At 45.1% G+C, this 17,226-nt stretch overlaps 2 protein-coding genes across 14 annotated transcripts in view; one reads left to right on the top strand and one right to left on the bottom strand.

The window, feature by feature from the left end:
• dyrk1aa (dual-specificity tyrosine-(Y)-phosphorylation regulated kinase 1A, a) overlaps window positions 1–16,563 on the bottom strand; it is a 225,845-nt gene extending 209,282 nt beyond the window's left edge. For 9 of the 12 annotated variants that reach the window (XR_011341584.1, XR_011341583.1, XR_011341582.1 and 6 more), the window contains exon 1: window positions 16,124–16,213. The gene's annotated coding sequence lies outside the window, so the exon portion shown is untranslated. Of the gene's footprint in view, window positions 1–16,123 lie in introns of all 12 variants that reach the window. The other 3 variants (XM_069888861.1, XM_069888862.1, XM_069888870.1) reach the window with 2 other exon arrangements.
• A 95-nt stretch (window positions 16,564–16,658) lies between these two features.
• vps26c (VPS26 endosomal protein sorting factor C) overlaps window positions 16,659–17,226 on the top strand; it is a 70,004-nt gene continuing 69,436 nt past the window's right edge. The window contains exon 1 of one of the 2 annotated variants that reach the window (XM_069888890.1): window positions 16,659–16,776. The gene's annotated coding sequence lies outside the window, so the exon portion shown is untranslated. The remainder of the gene's footprint in view (window positions 16,777–17,226) is intronic. The other variant, XM_069888889.1, reaches the window with a different exon arrangement.

Here is a 17,226-nt window from a genome sequence, read left to right as displayed (position 1 = left end):
CAAGTGCAAAGTAATATAATTGGAGAGAACACACAGAAAATCTTAGAACACTAAAAGGTTAAGAACCATGGGATTTTATAAACACTAGGTGCTGGAGTAGGCCAATTGGCCCGTCTAGCCAGCACTGCCATTTATCGGATCTTTTCACACCAGATGATATTTCCTAATGGTAATAGTGTAGCAGGCTGAGCGACCGCGCGGGTGAACGGGCCAAATTGCGATAACAAACCGCCATTCCAAGATGGCGCGGGCCTTCCTTCACTGCCGAGATGGAGTCTGTGTTTAGTACCACGTGGGAACTAAGGAGCCCTTCACTTCTGAGTAGCGGGCCGCCGGCTGAGGAGTGACACCACGACATGATAACGTCACTTCTGGAAGCCGACAGATACTTCACCGGAAGTGGGTGTTGTCCAACGGGGCAATGCGGCAAATTCAAACAATAAAGGCAGCCTTTTTTTCACCCTCATACTGTGTGGACGTCTCGTTATTCAGTAGCGCTGTCGAAGCAGTGGCTACAGTTGGTAACCCCGACGGTTCCAACATTTTGGAACCATCATCGATCACAGCAAAATGCAGCAACCAGCTACACCTGCAGATTGGAGGAACAACACCTCATTTTTCCTCTGGGCACTGTTGAACCCCAGGGCATGAAAATTGAGTTAACTGCATTCCATTAATCAGCTTGCCCTTTTCCCCTCCCCTCCCCTTTAACTTGTCATTCCAGTTCCTACTTCCTTTCTCTCTCCAACTAGCCAAGACTCATCCCCCCACCTATCATCTCCCACCCTCACCACCTCCCCCTTTTGTTGTTTGGACATCTCTTATGTTCCCCCACACTTTGATGAAAGACTCAAGCCTGAAACGTTGGTGATGTAACTTTGCCTTTGCTACATAAAGGCACTGTTTGACTTGCTGAGTTTCTCCAGCATTGTGTGATTTTTAAATTAACCACAGTCTCAAGAGAATCCTGTGTTTTACCCCTATTCTACTGCAGTGGTTTACAAACTTTTTATTTCTACCCACATACCACCTTAAGTGATCCCTATGTCATGTGTGCTCTGTGATTAGTAAGGTGGGAAGGGAAGGTTGAGAATCACTGCTCTAGACCCAATTATTACTGAAATATTTGCTGGAGAAAAATTGTCATTGGTTGATTTCCTTTGGAGTTATGAAATAGTGCAGTCAATTAGGTATGATTAAAACTGGTTTTCAAACGTTTTCTTTGCACTTACATGCCACTTTAAGTAATCCTTTTCTAATCACAGACCATCTATGGCAGAGGAATTACTTAAGGTGGCAAGTGAATAGAAAGGAAGTTTGAAAAGGGTTGGCAGAAGGTTGAGCAGCACAGAAACCATACATTTGTAAAATTTACTATATTTACCATTAAAATATCTATTTGACCATGGTAATTGGTGAACAATGACCAGTTTCTTTGCTGCATAGATGAGGTAAATACTCTCTTATTTCCCCCAAAAAATAAAACTTGTGAGTATAGATTTAAGGTGAGAGGGGATAGATTTAAAGGAGTTCCAATGGGCACCTTCTTCAGAGAGGATGGTGGGAATATGGAATGAGCTGTGAGAGGAAATGGCAGCAATGGAGATAATTGTTTAATAGACAGTTAGACAGACATGGATAAGAAACATTTAAAAGGATATAAGATGATCACGGGAAAATAGGATTAGTTTTGTCAGCATGGACAAGATGGGCCAAAAACTGTTTAATTGCTATAGAACTCTGACAAAGTAAACAAATATACCAAGGAGAAAGTTGTTTGTCCCCCTCCAACTGCATCCTTGATTTCCTCATCAGCAGACTGGGATCAGCCCGAATTGGCAACACAGCAGCACCCCAAGGCTGCGTGCTTTGTCCTGCATAGCTACGTTTGACTACAACTCAATCTGCACATTTGCTGAAAACACCATATTTGTTGGTTGCATAATGATAAGTCAGAATACAGGATGGAGATCAAGAATCTAACTGGGTAGTGCAAGAACAATTTTGCTCGACGTCATCAAAACCAAGAAACAAGGTGAGGCCAAGCCACCATACACCTGCCTGCAATGACGGAATGCAGATGGTGAGGGTTAGTACCTTCAAGTTCTTGGAAGATCTCTCCTGGAGCCAGCAGTGAGGCAACTGAGAAGATATTCCTTTCTAAGGAGTCTGAGGAGAAGTGGCACTTCACTCAAACTTCTACAGGAATACTGCAGCAAGTAGACTGATTGCATCACATCTAGTTTGGTCATTTGAATATCCAGGAACACAGAAGGTAGCAAGTATAGCCAGGTCCATCGCAGGTTATGACCTCTCATCCTCAACAAAACAGCCAACATCCTTTATCACCCTGGTCACAATTTTTCCCACTGCTACCTCCAACAGAAGGTATAGATGCCTGAAGTCCAACATCTTTCAGTTCAAGAACCATTTATTTTCAACATCTATCAGGCTCTTGAACCGCTGCTTGTTACATAGACTGTTCTGACATCAAAAAAGAACTGTCTACACTACTGCAAACTTTGTTTTCTTACATGAGGAGAGCAATTGTGAATATTATCTCTATTTTTTTGAATTAAGAGAATAGATACAAATTATGTATTGTGATTTTTTTTTTAAAAATGAAGTACCTGTTCAGCTCCTGCAAGTAAGAGTTTCAGTATATACGTACATTGTACATGAAAATAAACAGGAATGTTCTTCAGTTGAAATCAGGGGCTATAATTTCAAAATAATGGGGATCAGCCATTCATGACTGAGATGAGAAATTTCACCCAGGTAATTAAGTTTTTAAATTCTGTTCCCAAGAGGGTAGTGAAGACTTGGTCACTGAACATTGTCTATCAAGGGATACATAGTAAATACAGTAAAGAGTCTTAAGATAGTAGATCAGCCATGACCTCATGAATGGTGGAGCAAGTACAAGTATTAAACAGCCTCCTAGTCTTGCTTCTATTTTGAATGCAACAAGTGCAATATAATATTAAATAAAAAGCAAACCACATGTACTTTATTCCAAAAACATGTTATTTATACAAAAAATCTAGGTTATCTCCTGACTCTTACCAATTGGAAATTACATAATTATCAGTGACTTAATAGCCAACATTCTCCTCCTCTTCTTCAGCCATCAATAAGGCTTAGAAACAACTTGCCTCCAAATTAACAGTAGGTTCAGAGATGCCTGAGTGAAATGATTTTGGGCCTCCTAGCCTTTGAAACAGTTATTTGAAAAAAAAAACCAGGTGATTGGCCAAGGAGATGGTGCACTCCTTTAACCAGCTATGCTGGTCTTCTCTAGGTCTTAATAGATCAACTCAAGTTTTAAATTCCTTCCTGAATGTATCCAAGATTCAAATAAACCTGTAACCAACAATTACATTTTTCTTCAAAGAAAACAATTGACTATACTGCAGTTTATTTTTGCATCATTCCAAAAGGAGACCGCAAAATCCTGGAGGAAAACGTGAAAGTCTGTGGACGCAGCAATTGAAGTAAAATACACCTTTTCCAATGAATGGGCAGCAGCCTGGGGTAACTATGCCCAAATGAAAACTTCCCATATATTGTTTTAATACCTCAATTACTGTCAAAAAAATGTTCTGAAAATTAAAATACAAACAAACAAAATCCACATGGCTTTAAACTCCGATTTCCTTACCACAATGGAGGTCAAACTTGAGCCCATGGAGTCCATGAGAGCTCTCAGAACAACCAAAATATCCACATTCCCTACAACTCATTCTCTTCACATGCCAATCAACTGGAGGAAACCGAAAACCCAGAAAATACAGAAGGAAATTCACACATTAATTTATGAAGAGTCCTTTGCCAGATGTAATGTAATCCTTTCATAATTAATTTAATAATGTTCTACACAAAAAGACAGTTCAAAGTCAGTGTTTGTGGATAATATATCAGTATGAATAGAGAACTGGGCAACATTAAGCAGATTTGGGAAAATAGGGTATTATTCAGGTTGGCAAGCTGAGACAAGTGGGGTGGCAATGATCAATGCCAAGATTTTTAACATTTTCAAACTACATTTAGGATACTTTAGATGAATAGATATGTGGAAGTTTATCAAAATTTGCTGATGGCATAAAGATCAAAGTTATGAAAAGAACGTAAGAGATAAAGTTTGGTCAAGAAAGTGGTTGAAAAATTTGGCACATGAAGTCGAGTGTGAGAAAAGAAATGAGCTTATCCATTTTATTAAGAAAAAAACCAGAATATAGTCTGAAGGGAGAGACAATGGAATGAGTGTCCTTGTAAATGGAACACAAAGTTAGCACCCAACTCTAACAATTACAAAAAAACTCCGATAATCTGCTGACTATTCAAGCATCCTGGTGGTTCAGTATCCTGCTCACCATCTGAAATTGCAATTATTCACTATTTGGCTATTGTGAAAGAAAGGAAAACCTACAGCTGTTAATTTCCTCGTAATGTTTGCTGCATTCCCCAACCATTCTTCTGGGACATGTTCCCATTCTTCCATCCACTTGTTAGAGTTCTGGTTTCCAAAGTACCATTCTACTCTCTGAAGCCCTTGATCTCATACTACCGTAACAGTCAACAGGGTCCCTCTCTGTTCTTTGAATTGTTGGCTGTGCTCCCTTAGAACTTAACCAGTTCTCTTTCCCATACTCCATTTAAACTCACTGATGGCCAAACAGATAAACACTCATTCATCCCAATTCTGCCTTCTGCTGGTTAACCAATCATCTGTCCATACTAATACTTTACCTCCAACTCCATGCACCCTTGTCTTGTGCACATCTTTTATATAGAAACTTATGGGATGCCATCTGAAAATCCAAGAGTATAACATCCACCTGCTACCTTCTTTCCACCGCATTTGTTACATCCTCAAAGAACTCCATTAAATTTGTTAACATGACCCACCCTTCCTAAATTCATGCTGTGTCAACCTGATGAAACAATTTCTAACTAGACATCACACCATTTCTTCCTTAATGATAGTTTTAAGCATTTTCACCACTACAAACCTGAAACTAACTGGTCTATAGTTTACCTGCATTTTGCCTATTTTTTTTTTACAGTAGCATGATGTTTGCTGTCATCAAATCTGCAAAGATTTGCCTAGAATGCAGAGAATTTTGATACATTAGGACAATCATATTGACATCATTTCTTTTTGTACTCTGGGATACATTCTACTTTTAGACCCAGCAATTTGCTCAGCACTCCCTCTTTAGTGATAGTATTGAGGTCTTCACTTCCCATCACATTCTTAATTTCACTCTCTGGCATGTTAGAGGTGCCTTCCACCGTAAAGTTTGACACAAAACAGTCATTCAAAGGCCTCGGCCATTTCCACATTACCCAATATTAACTCCCTCTTCACACATCTCATAAGCAAGTCAATATTTCATCTTCTACAACGGAATTGTATCAAAACAGTCTGTCAGAAGCTCACCTGTTTTTTTTTAAATATGGTGACATCTGTCTTGCCACTATGAATTGTGGCACAGCTGACTGGAGTCTCATTACAAATCAGAGATTTAAACAAAATCTAGGCTCACACATCAATTTAGTGTTAAGTACTGTAACATCAGTTTCATTCTTTCAGGGGAGACATTGAGTCATATCTGCAGTCAGGTGGATGTAAAAGATTCTATTATGCTTCACGAGAAGACCATGGATTTTAAGGATAATATTTATGCCTCAAGCAAAATGAGAACAGATTATCTAGTCATATACCCACTGGCCGCATGTGGAATGTTAATTGCTGGTGTATTTTTGAGATCAAAAATATCTCTAACTGTAAAGCATCTTTGAATAACAATACTATAAAAGGAAGATATTTTATTGTAAATTCTTTTCCTTTACAGGTAATTATATTTAAGCCCCTCGAAGAATCCAGCACATAATGTAGAAAGGCTATGCAATATTGAAAATCAAATGTTTTAGGTGAATATTAGCATTCTTTGTGGTGATGCGTATTATTGTACAAACAAATCATTTAATAAAAGTATCTCCTTACACCCTGGTGAATATGCTTCTCTCAACTATTTTATCAAAAATTGATAATTTATCCCATTTGCAATTTATACAGCCTCATGTGCAAACTGGTTGCCACGGTCGACTATGTGACACATTCATCATGAAGCATTTGGGCATCCTAAAGACTTGTTCAAGTGATACAAAAATACCACAGTTCCTCATTAAGTGGATGATCGGGTGTGTGAGGGGTCATGATGGATGGTTTTACAAAAATTACATGTCCCCTTTTTCAAGAATTCAGCTGCTCTGACCTGACAAGCCAGCAACCAAAATGAGACTTGGTACCAAATCATATGTAATGCTGGTCCTAATTTTAAGATTCAGGATTCTGTTTATTGGTTTGTACGCAAAATACACATTTTTTTCCTGTTTGCCCTGTAAAAGCAAATGGGTTTGGAGTACAAAAGCAGAGAGGTTTTGCTACAAGGCACAATAGCAAAGTTACATCTCAAGTACTGTGAAAGTTTTGGTCCCCTTAAAATACATTAGAATTGGTTACAGTTTGCCAAGATGGAAAAAAAACTGCAGAAGATGTAAGTATGAAATAAAAACCAATCTGCGAGAAACACTCAACAGACCAAAGAAAGAAAAACAGAGTTAACAGGTAAAACACTTCATCTTCTAAGAATCTGGTGTTCTTAGGGTTAACAGACATAACAATCAATAGAATAAATGGGTCGCATCAACAAAAATAGTTTAATTGAGGAGCTCACAATGATGTGCATTTAACATATTTATCGACTGTTCATTTTGAGATTGAATTTGTCTATTAAGTTTATACCTTTTTAGTGAAGTATCCAACTTGTATTCTATGAAGGCAATTTCTAAATATAATGCTTCTCGTTTGATCAAATAATTTGAATATGATAAAAATAAACACAAGCAGCATTTCCTATTTTCATAATAAATAATAACTAGCAAGATGTAAAACAATAAAGTCTGCAGACACCATAGCTGAAGAAGAAGCACAATGCTGGAGAAACTCAGCTCTTTATATAGAACCATAGAAAATCTGCAAGCATTCCATAACCCTCCAGAACTCTCCCATCCATGTATCTATCCAATTTATTCTTAAAACTTAAGAGTGAGCCTGCATTTGCCACATTAGATAGCAGCTTGTTCCAAACTCCCACCACTCTCGGTGTGAAGAAGTTCCCCCTAATTTTCCCCCTAAGCCTTTCACCCTAAAGACATGTCCTCTCATATTTATCTCTCCTAATCGAAGTGGAAAGAGCCAACTTGCATTTACTAAGTCTATATCCCTCATATTTTTGTAAACCTCTATCAAAATTTCCCCTCATTCTTCTTTGCTCCAAGGATAAAGACCTAACCTGTTTAATCTTTCCCTGTAACTCAACTTCTGAGGACCCAACAACATCCTAGTAAATCTTCTCTGTACTCTTTCAATTTTACTGACATCCTTCCTGTTGCTTGGCAATCAGAACTGCACACAATACTCCAAATTTGGCCTCACCAATGTCTTGTATACAATCTCACCATAACATCCCAATTACTGTACTCAATACTTTGATTTATGAAGCCCAAGATGCCAAAAGCTTTCTTTACAAAATATAGCGGAAATAAAAGGCCCTTTTACAGTGAAAATTAGCAATTTGTAAAGACAGGTTTCCTCTTATCTCCACTTATCTCCATAAAAGGTCTAAACTTGTCTAAATTGCTCTACATTCCCTCCACCTGGCTGCTCTAGGCTACATAAAAGGACTGCACTCTATCCTCTGCATAAAAGGCAAATTTGCCTTTAAAAAACAACTTGAGCAGGTCATAACACAGATTTGTAGAATAAAAACCTCTGCTGATACATAACCAACTTTTCAGGCTTCAGCCCTTCATTAAGGTATGAAAAATTGTCGGTAGGCGTCTGAACAAAATGCAATGAGTAGCAAAATTTTATTTTCCAATTCATCCATAGTTTAAAGACATTTACAGAAAGATGTATAAGGCATTGGTGATAGGAATGTAATATGTTTTCAGTATATTTGAATGTATGAAAATTTAAATTAAATTTACATCAACTGAATGAAAACAGATGACTCATCACCTACTGAACGAAATTATACAATAGCCATGTTTGTGCTTAAATGGAACATAAACCTCTTCCCTGGACAGACAATTTAACTTTTTTTAGGGATACCTCACCATAACAGGCCCCTCGCCCCACAAGCCTGTACTGCTCTATCATTTTCATATCAAAAAGAGCACATACAAAGTAGGGATGATTTTGATATCAACTTTTTCAGATTGAAATTTGAAAATGCTTATGGTCAAGACTCCTAAAGTTGTAGTAGATAAAAAAACATTAGTCATGAAAAAGATGCACAATGCCAATAACTTGTTACATACCAATAACAAGACAATATACCTCCTTTAGTGATAAACGAGCATAAAGCAGGTTACGTCTGGAAAAGATTGCAAAATATGTTGTTTTGTTTCTGCAACTATTACAAAAAAAAGCAACTTAATTCAACAAACTTAATTTTATCCTTTTTCCCCCTCATATTAACATGAAATTTGTTGCTAATGTGTGGATCCAACAACGATATTTAAATTTAGATATATAGCACAGTAACAGGCCCTCTGGCCCACAAGCCAAAGCTGCCCAAATAAACCTACAAACCCTGAACATTTCTGGAGGGCAGAAGGAAACTGGAGCACCCAGAAAAACCTCATTCAGTAATGGGGAGAACATACAAACTTCTTACAGACAGTGACAGATTCAAACCAGAGTCACTGGTGTTGCACAGCATTACGCTAACCGCTCCGTGCCACCCTTATAGCCATGCCTAAGCCCATCTGAAATTCTATCAAATGTTTACCAATTACTGTCCCCGTCAATGCAATTACTGTTTGTGTGAAATCTCACAATTACGTCCAATTTCTTCATTTTTTGGGATGGGGTGGGTTTAAAGAAATTAAACTGTCATTTACAAAATGAGTGAAAAGATCAATTTTCCTATTTCTACCAGGTCATAATGGCAGCACTGCCATATTACTAACTTCTGTGGGAAAATTGATTGAGAAAACTCTAGAATGAAGATAGGCAAAGATAGACTCAATTGTCAAGACAAATTGTATTTTTGCTAAACAAGAAGAAGTAAATCCAGTTACTTTTATATGTTGAGTCAGTTTTGTTTTTTGCACTGCCATTAAGTAGTAATTCTGCCTTGCCCGCTGAAAAAAGGAATCTCAAGGTTATATGTGATGTCACATCTGTACTCCGACAATAGATACATAATTTTAACAAGTAAGGTTGCAAGTGCAAAACCAACAGAATTGTAGGGACGTGGATACAAGTATGCTTTTGCACCAGGGTGTTATCAGAGTCGGAACAGGCCCAATTCCCTGCTATAAGTTCTTAAGTCTATGTGAAGAAAAGTAAGGAAACTAAAAGATTTTTTAAAATGATCAGGGAAAACACAGTAAAGTATAAACTTTGTATCATTTCATAAACAATATTTCTCTGCAACCAAATGATCCAAGGATATTGCAACTTTATGAATACATTAATAATGATCCAGAATACTGTACTCAATTGTTTAATGTCATGTATACAGAATCACAGCAAAAGGTTGTTTTGTGTGCCATCCAGGCAAGGCAACCCATGCTTATGCACAGGTAGTGCAATAATAAGTGCAAGTATAGTGTTAAAAAGTGCAGGATACAGAGAAAAGTACATTTAAAACAGTGAAAGGTTAGCATCTTATACCAATGAGAGTTCCATTTAAAAGTCTAACAATAAAATAGCAAGAATGAAACTTCTTTGAATCTGGAGGTTTATATTTTCAAGCTCAAGTACCTTCTGCCAAACCAAAGTGGGGAAAAGAGAGTGATGGAGGTGGTCTGAGTCCTTTAATATATTAGTAGCTTTTCCAAGACACAGGTGGCATAAGCAGAGTCAATACAGGGGAAATTCACTTGACTGATGGTCTGAATTTCATTCACAACTCTCTGCAGTTCCTTGCAGTGCAGCAAGTTTCAGGTGTTAATCAGTATTTCATTGCATGCAACTGCATGTGTATTATTCAATCATGGTTTACCTCTGTATAGCATAACTATTCTGCACGAAACAAACTTAAATGTAATTAGGTCATTCCAATGTCAGTGCTAGTTTTTAACTTTATAAAAGTGAGCAATGCCTCAGATAAATGTCAATAAAATGGCATGCCTCGGGAGGCAATAATGTTTTTGGTTGGAGCTAGATCATAGACAAGCTTAGCAAAGATGAAAATGTAATCAGGGCAATGTTTTTGAGATTCACTTATAGAGAGATGATTGGGGAAGACACAGAGATTGGCTCCCTTTTTACAGGAGTTTCTCCAGCACTTAGGTGTACTGCACTTGGGTTAATATACAAGCCCGAGGTCTGACTTACCGTTAATTCAATTTGAATAACTGGATATGTTTTACAGCGATAAATTATGATAATCTATTATTTCCAATACATTTGCAAAATTATATTCAAAATAAAACTCCTAGTTTAAGTCAGTTGTTCTCATTTGTGGCATTTTCTATAACACTTGTCATTTTCAGCCCAGTGTACACTCAGACCCAGGAAAAAACTTTTCTGTTCAACTTGTGTTGACACCTGACAGGAGGATGCCTTCATACACTACCTCACTTTTTAAACGCATGTCAGCATAAAACTAAACTTTGTTCTACTTTTCTAATGTTACAAGCTTCAAAAATTGGAAGTCATGTGAAAAACTAATTCCATATCACAATTTATGTGGATAAAAGTTAAAAAAAAACATCATTTGGGTCATCAAAATCTTTTATCAAAGATGCACGTTTATTACCTCCAATTAGTAATCAGTATACAATCAAAAACACAGTTACATCAGGAAGCGATCAGTGAAAGATTGAGAGTGCAAAAGGTTTTCAATAACCAGAACTGGGCATTTAAACTCGCAATTTTAAGTTTATGGAAACTAAATTGAAACAGCTATGGAACTAATGGAAAGTCTGAGTCAATCATGTAAAAATAGAAATTAATGCAAAAATGATAAATACAAAGAGTTTTCCTTACTTTCATTAACAATACCACTGACAGTATCACAAAGTAATCTCCAACTTCTTGCATGTTAATATACTCTTTAAAATAATTTTAATTGTGCATATTTGCCAGTTAACAAACTACAAATAAACACACTATCATAATTCCAAAGATACTTTGGAATCTTGCATTTGGCATTACAAATCATAAGTTTAGTACCTGTGTGCACCATGGACTGAGAACACTTTCCTCAAAATGTATACGTTATTATCTAATTATGACCAAATATTTGAAACACATTTTTAATCAGGCATCATTTGACTAGTGCTTTACCAAAGTTTTTTCAATGGGATATAATGATGGGAAGAAAACGGACTCAAGATAAATTGCAACCACCAGAGTGGATGTCATCACCGAGTTTGAAACTGCATCTCATACGGGCCAACGTTGGCTACCCAAACTCAAAACTAATGTTTTAGAAATCCTCCAAATAAATTAAATAAAAAACCTGTTATACATTTTATATCCAAAATGTGTTGTGCATGTATTATTCATGCTTCATCACCATGCCCTGAAAACAAGAATGCAGTGCATACTGTAACACTTAACAGCACAGTAGGACAAAGAGTCCATCTTTTGACTCTGAGAACTAACGCAGAGATTAAGATTAGATCCGCCTGGAGAGAAAGTCGGGAATCCTGTACTGTAGGAAAGTATAAGAGTTGAAGAGAGGAATAAACTGAGAAATTAAAGACAGTGAACCTTCCTGTTTGCACTCCATTGGTCTATTCAACTACAGTACCCGCGCGCATCATGCAATAGTCTTTTGCGTGCACATGTGCTTGGCTAGTTTGTGTGCCACGTTGTGCATGTCTATTCTTCGTGTGTGTGTGTGTTGTGCCTATTCTTCTTCGCGTGCAGGCTGTGCCGGTACATTTTTCAGGTGCACGCACACTGGGCCTGGCCATTTTTCCTGCATGTGCATTATGTCTATCCATTTCTCCTGTGAGTATATGGGTGGTGCCTGTCCCATTTTTCCTGTGTGTGGGTGTTGTGCCTGTCAATTTTCCAGTGTGTGCATCGCGCCTGTCCAATTTTCCTCCGTGTGTATGTTGCGCCTGTCCGTTTTTCCTGTTTGTATGCTGCGCCTGTCCGTTTTCCCTCCGCGTGCTGCGCCTGTCCGTTTTCCCTCCGCGTGCTGCGCCTGTCCGTTTTCCCTCCGCGTGCTGCGCCTGTCCGTTTTCCCTCCGCGTGCTGCGCCTGTCCGTTTTCCCTCCGCGTGCTGCGCCTGTCCGTTTTCCCTCCGCGTGCTGCGCCTGTCCGTTTTCCCTCCGCGTGCTGCGCCTGTCCGTTTTCCCTCCGCGTGCTGCGCCTGTCCGTTTTCCCTCCGCGTGCTGCGCCTGTCCGTTTTCCCTCCGCGTGCTGCGCCTGTCCGTTTTCCCTCCGCGTGCTGCGCCTGTCCGTTTTCCCTCCGCGTGCTGCGCCTGTCCGTTTTCCCTCCGCGTGCTGCGCCTGTCCGTTTTCCCTCCGCGTGCTGCGCCTGTCCGTTTTCCCTCCGCGTGCTGCGCCTGTCCGTTTTCCCTCCGCGTGCTGCGCCTGTCCGTTTTCCCTCCGCGTGCTGCGCCTGTCCGTTTTCCCTCCGCGTGCTGCGCCTGTCCGTTTTCCCTCCGCGTGCTGCGCCTGTCCGTTTTCCCTCCGCGTGCTGCGCCTGTCCGTTTTCCCTCCGCGTGCTGCTCCTGTCCGTTTTCCCTCCGCGTGCTGCGCCTGTCCGTTTTCCCTCCGCGTGCTGCGCCTGTCCGTTTTCCCTCCGCGTGCTGCGCCTGTCCGTTTTCCCACCGCGTGCTGCGCCTGTCCGTTTTCCCACCGCGTGCTGCGCCTGTCCGTTTTCCCTCCGCGTGCTGCGCCTGTCCGTTTTCCCTCCGCCTGCTGCGCCTGTCCCCTTCCCTCCGCCTGCTGCGCCTGTCCCCCTCCCCTCCGCCTGCTGCGCCTGTCCCCCTCCCCTCCGCGTGCTGCGCCTGTCCCCCTCCCCGTGTTGCGTCCGTCCATCTTCCCGCTGCGCTTGTCCATCTTCCCCATGTGCTGTGTCTCTCCCCCTCAGTGTTATGCCCGCCCATTTTCCTTCAGTGTTGTTGTGCCTGTCCATCTTCCCCATGTTGCGCCTGTCCCCTTTCCCCATCTATTGCATCTGTCCCCGCGTGTGTGCCTGTCCCTGTGTTGCGCCTGTCCATCTTCCTCCCGTGTTGCGCCTGTCCATCTTCCTCCCGTGTTGCGCCTGTCCATCTTCCTCCCGTGTTGCGCCTGTCCATCTTCCTCCCGTGTTGCGCCTGTCCATCTTCCTCCCGTGTTGCGCCTGTCCATCTTCCTCCCGTGTTGCGCCTGTCCATCTTCCTCCCGTGTTACGCCTGTCCATCTTCCTCCCGTGTTGCGCCTGTCCATCTTCCTCCCGTGTTGCGCCTGTCCATCTTCCTCCCGTGTTGCGCCTGTCCATCTTCCTCCCGTGTTGCGCCTGTCCATCTTCCTCCCGTGTTGCGCCTGTCCATCTTCCTCCCGTGTTGCGCCTGTCCATCTTCCTCCCGTGTTGCGCCTGTCCATCTTCCTCCCGCGTTGCGCCTGTCCATCTTCCTCCCGCGTTGCGCCTGTCCATCTTCCTCCCGCGTTGCGCCTGTCCATCCTCCTCCCGCGCTGCGCCTGTCCATCCGCCTCCCGCGTTGCGCCTGTCCATCCGCCTCCCGCGTTGCGCCTGTCCATCCGCCTCCCGCGTTGCGCCTGTCCATCCGCCTCCCGCGTTGCGCCTGTCCATCCGCCTCCCGCGTTGCGCCTGTCCATCCGCCTCCCGCGTTGCGCCTGTCCATCCGCCTCCCGCGTTGCGCCTGTCCATCCGCCTCCCGCGTTGCGCCTGTCCATCCGCCTCCCGCGTTGCGCCTGTCCATCCGCCTCCCGCGTTGCGCCTGTCCATCCTCCTCCCGCGTTGCGCCTGTCCATCCTCCTCCCGCGTTGCGCCTGTCCATCCTCCTCCCGCGCTGCGCCTGTCCATCTTCCTCCCGCGCTGCGCCTGTCCATCTTCCTCCCGCGCTGCGCCTGTCCATCTTCCTCCCGTGTTGCGCCTGTCCATCCTCCTCCCGCGTTGCGCCTGTCCATCCTCCTCCCGCGTTGCGCCTGTCAATCTTCCTCCCGCGTTGTGCCTGTCCATCTTCCCCGTGTGTTATGCCTGTCCATCTCCCCCCCGTGGTGTGCCTGTCCCCCTTTCCCCGTCTGTTGTCCCTGTTCATCTCCCTCCCTCGTTGTGTGCCTGTCGATCTCCACACCCCCCTCCCCCCCGATGGTGTGCCTGTCCACCCCCCCCCGGTGGTGTGCCTGTCCCCCTTTCCCCGTGTGTTGTGCCTGTCCCCCTTTCCCCGTGTGTTGTGCCTGTCCGTTACGCCTGTCCCCCTTTCCCCGTGTGTTGCGCCTGTCCCCTTTCCCCGTGTGTTGCGCCTGTCCCCTTTCCCCGTGTGTTGCGCCTGTCCATCTTCCCCGTGTGTTGCGCCTATCCATCTTCCCTGTGTTGCGCCTGTCTGTTACGCCTGTCCCCCTCTATTGTTCCCGTCCTTTATGCCTATCCCCTTCCCCCTGTGCGTCTCCCTGTCCCCCTTCCTCCTGTGTCCCTGCCCCCTTCCCCGTGTGTGTTGTCCCTGTCTCCTTTCCCCTGTGTGTTGTCCCTGTCCCCCTTCCCCCTGTGTGTGTCCCTTCCCCCTGTGTGTGTCCCTTCCCCCCTTCCCCTGTGTGTGTCCCTGCCCCCCTTCCCCTGTGTGTGTCCCTGTCTCCTTTCCCCCTGTGTGTCCCTGTCTCCTTTCCCCCTGTGTTGTCCCTGCCCCTTCCCCCCGTGTCCCTGCCCCCTTCCCCCCGTGTCCCTGTCCCCTTCCCCCCGTGTCCCTGTCCCCTTCCCCCCGTGTCCGTCCCCCTTCCCCCGTGTCCCTGTCCCCCTTCCCCCTGTGTTGTCCCTGTCCCCATCCCCCTGTGTTGTCCCTGTCTCCTTTCCCCCTGTGTTGTCCCTGTCCCCTTCCCCCTGTGTTGTCCCTGTCTCCTTTCCCCCTGTGTTGTCCCTGTCCCCCTTCCCCCCGTGTGTTGTCCCTGTCCCCCTTCCCCCTGTGTTGTCCCTGTCCCCCTTCCCCCTGTGTTGTCCCTGTCCCCCTTCCCCCTGTGTTGTCCCTGTCCCCCTTCCCCCTGTGTTGTCCCTGTCCCCCTTCCCCCTGTGTTGTCCCTGTCCCCCTTCCCCATGTGTTGTCCCTGTCCCCCTTCCCCCGTGTCCCTGTCCCCCTTCCCCTGTGTCCCTGTCCCCCTTCCCCATGTGTTGTCCCTGTCCCCCTTCCCCCGTGTCCCTGTCCCCCTTCCCCTGTGTCCCTGTCCCCCTTCCCCCTGTGTTGTCCCTGTCCCCCTTCCCCCGTGTCCCTGTCCCCCTTCCCCTGTGTCCCTGTCTCCTTTCCCCCTGTGTTGTCCCTGTCCCCCTTCCCCATGTGTTGTCCCTGTCCCCCTTCCCCCCGTGTTGTCCCTGTCTCCTTTCCCCCTGTGTTGTCCCTGTCCCCCTTCCCCCTGTGTTGTCCCTGTCCCCCTTCCCCCGTGTCCCTGTCCCCCTTCCCCTGTGTCCCTGTCTCCTTTCCCCCTGTGTTGTCCCTGTCCCCCTTCCCCATGTGTTGTCCCTGTCCCCCTTCCCCCCGTGTTGTCCCTGTCTCCTTTCCCCCTGTGTTGTCCCTGTCCCCCTTCCCCATGTGTTGTCCCTGTCCCCCTTCCCCCCGTGTTGTCCCTGTCTTCTTTCCCCCTGTGTTGTCCCTGTCCCCCTACCCCCTGCGTGTGGCCGTTCGGCCCGCTCTGCTTGCCGAGACGCCGCTCGCCCCCCCCCCCCCCCCCCCCGGAGTGCCGGCCGAGGGACGTGCTGGCGCCGGGAGAGAACACCCTCCTCTCTCCCCCCCCCCGCGCCACTTCGCATCCGATCTCTCGACAACGGTGCCCCTTTTTCTGCTCTCCCGCCTCTCCCCCATCCCATCCCATCCCCCCCCCCCCCCCGGCTCCCTCTTTATATTCCACAAAATGGCGCGCACTACAAACCTGCGCAACAGCGAACACCTCGTCGGCGCCGCCTTTTTTCAAACCCGACTTCCAGCTCCTGGCGCCCGCTCCCTCCACCTCCACAGGCCCGATCCTCCGGACGCCCCGGGCCGGCCCGCTCACAATCCAACTTGGCCCGCGCTCGCTCTCTCCCGCTCTCCTCAACCTGCCGCCCGATGCCCGTCCAGCGGCGGAGGAGAGGTCGGGGATGGTGGTGGGGGTGGAGGGGGGGGGGGGGGGGAGAGAGAAAGAGGAGAAAATAAAAACCCGAGGGTGCAGACGGTGGGGTTGAAAACGAGAGGAAACCGAAGCCAAAGGGAAAAAAAAATGGATCACCCGCGCGCGCGGGAAAAAAAAAATTCCGAGGCGGGAAAAGACCCGAGAGAAGGCGGAAAAAAAAATTCTCTCTTCTCTCCGCTAATAACAAAATGGCGGCTGACGGAGCGGGTTGCTATAGAGACTGTCAATCACCCCGGGTGCCCCGGATGAGGCACTGACGCTTGCAAGGGGAAAGGCGGCGCCTCCCGGCCGAGGTGGTTGTCCGTGCCCCGGATGACGCACTGATGAATAGGGCGGGGCGTGTTGCCAGGGCGACTGTCAATTAGATGTAGCTTTTTTTTCCCCCTTTCCAACCCACGCAACTCTTGTGGCAGGTGAGTGGTCGCCCCTTGCAACCTGCTGCGCTGCTTTTAATGACTTCTGCAAAGGTTCTGCATCCCTCTTTTTTTTTAAAATGATGTCCTTGAAAAAAGGGCGTCGCGAAAGTTTTATTTTTTTTAATAAAAACCATCTTCTCCCGCCCTCAGCCAATAATAGAACATAATCCTAATCTTGCACAGCAGGCGACGTTCGACCTGAAATCTATGGACGGTCACCTGAACTTGTTCTATTTTTAACAGACACTGCTTTGTTTACTTTATTTTCAAGGAAGACCTTTCTGATTTAAGCAAAGCAAAAGATACAATGAGTGATTCCCGAGTTACTGCTGTTGGCGCGGCATTGTCGTCTCAATAGTTCTTGGGTTATTTTAATGACTGAAGTTAGATTCCAAGAGGTCACTTTTCATTCCAGTCCCCCACCCCACCCCACTCTTGAAGCTGCAA

This window comes from Narcine bancroftii, chromosome 7 (assembly GCF_036971445.1).
Source record: "Narcine bancroftii isolate sNarBan1 chromosome 7, sNarBan1.hap1, whole genome shotgun sequence".
NCBI lineage: Eukaryota > Metazoa > Chordata > Chondrichthyes > Torpediniformes > Narcinidae > Narcine > Narcine bancroftii.
This window is presented reverse-complemented; position numbering and strand designations above follow the sequence as displayed.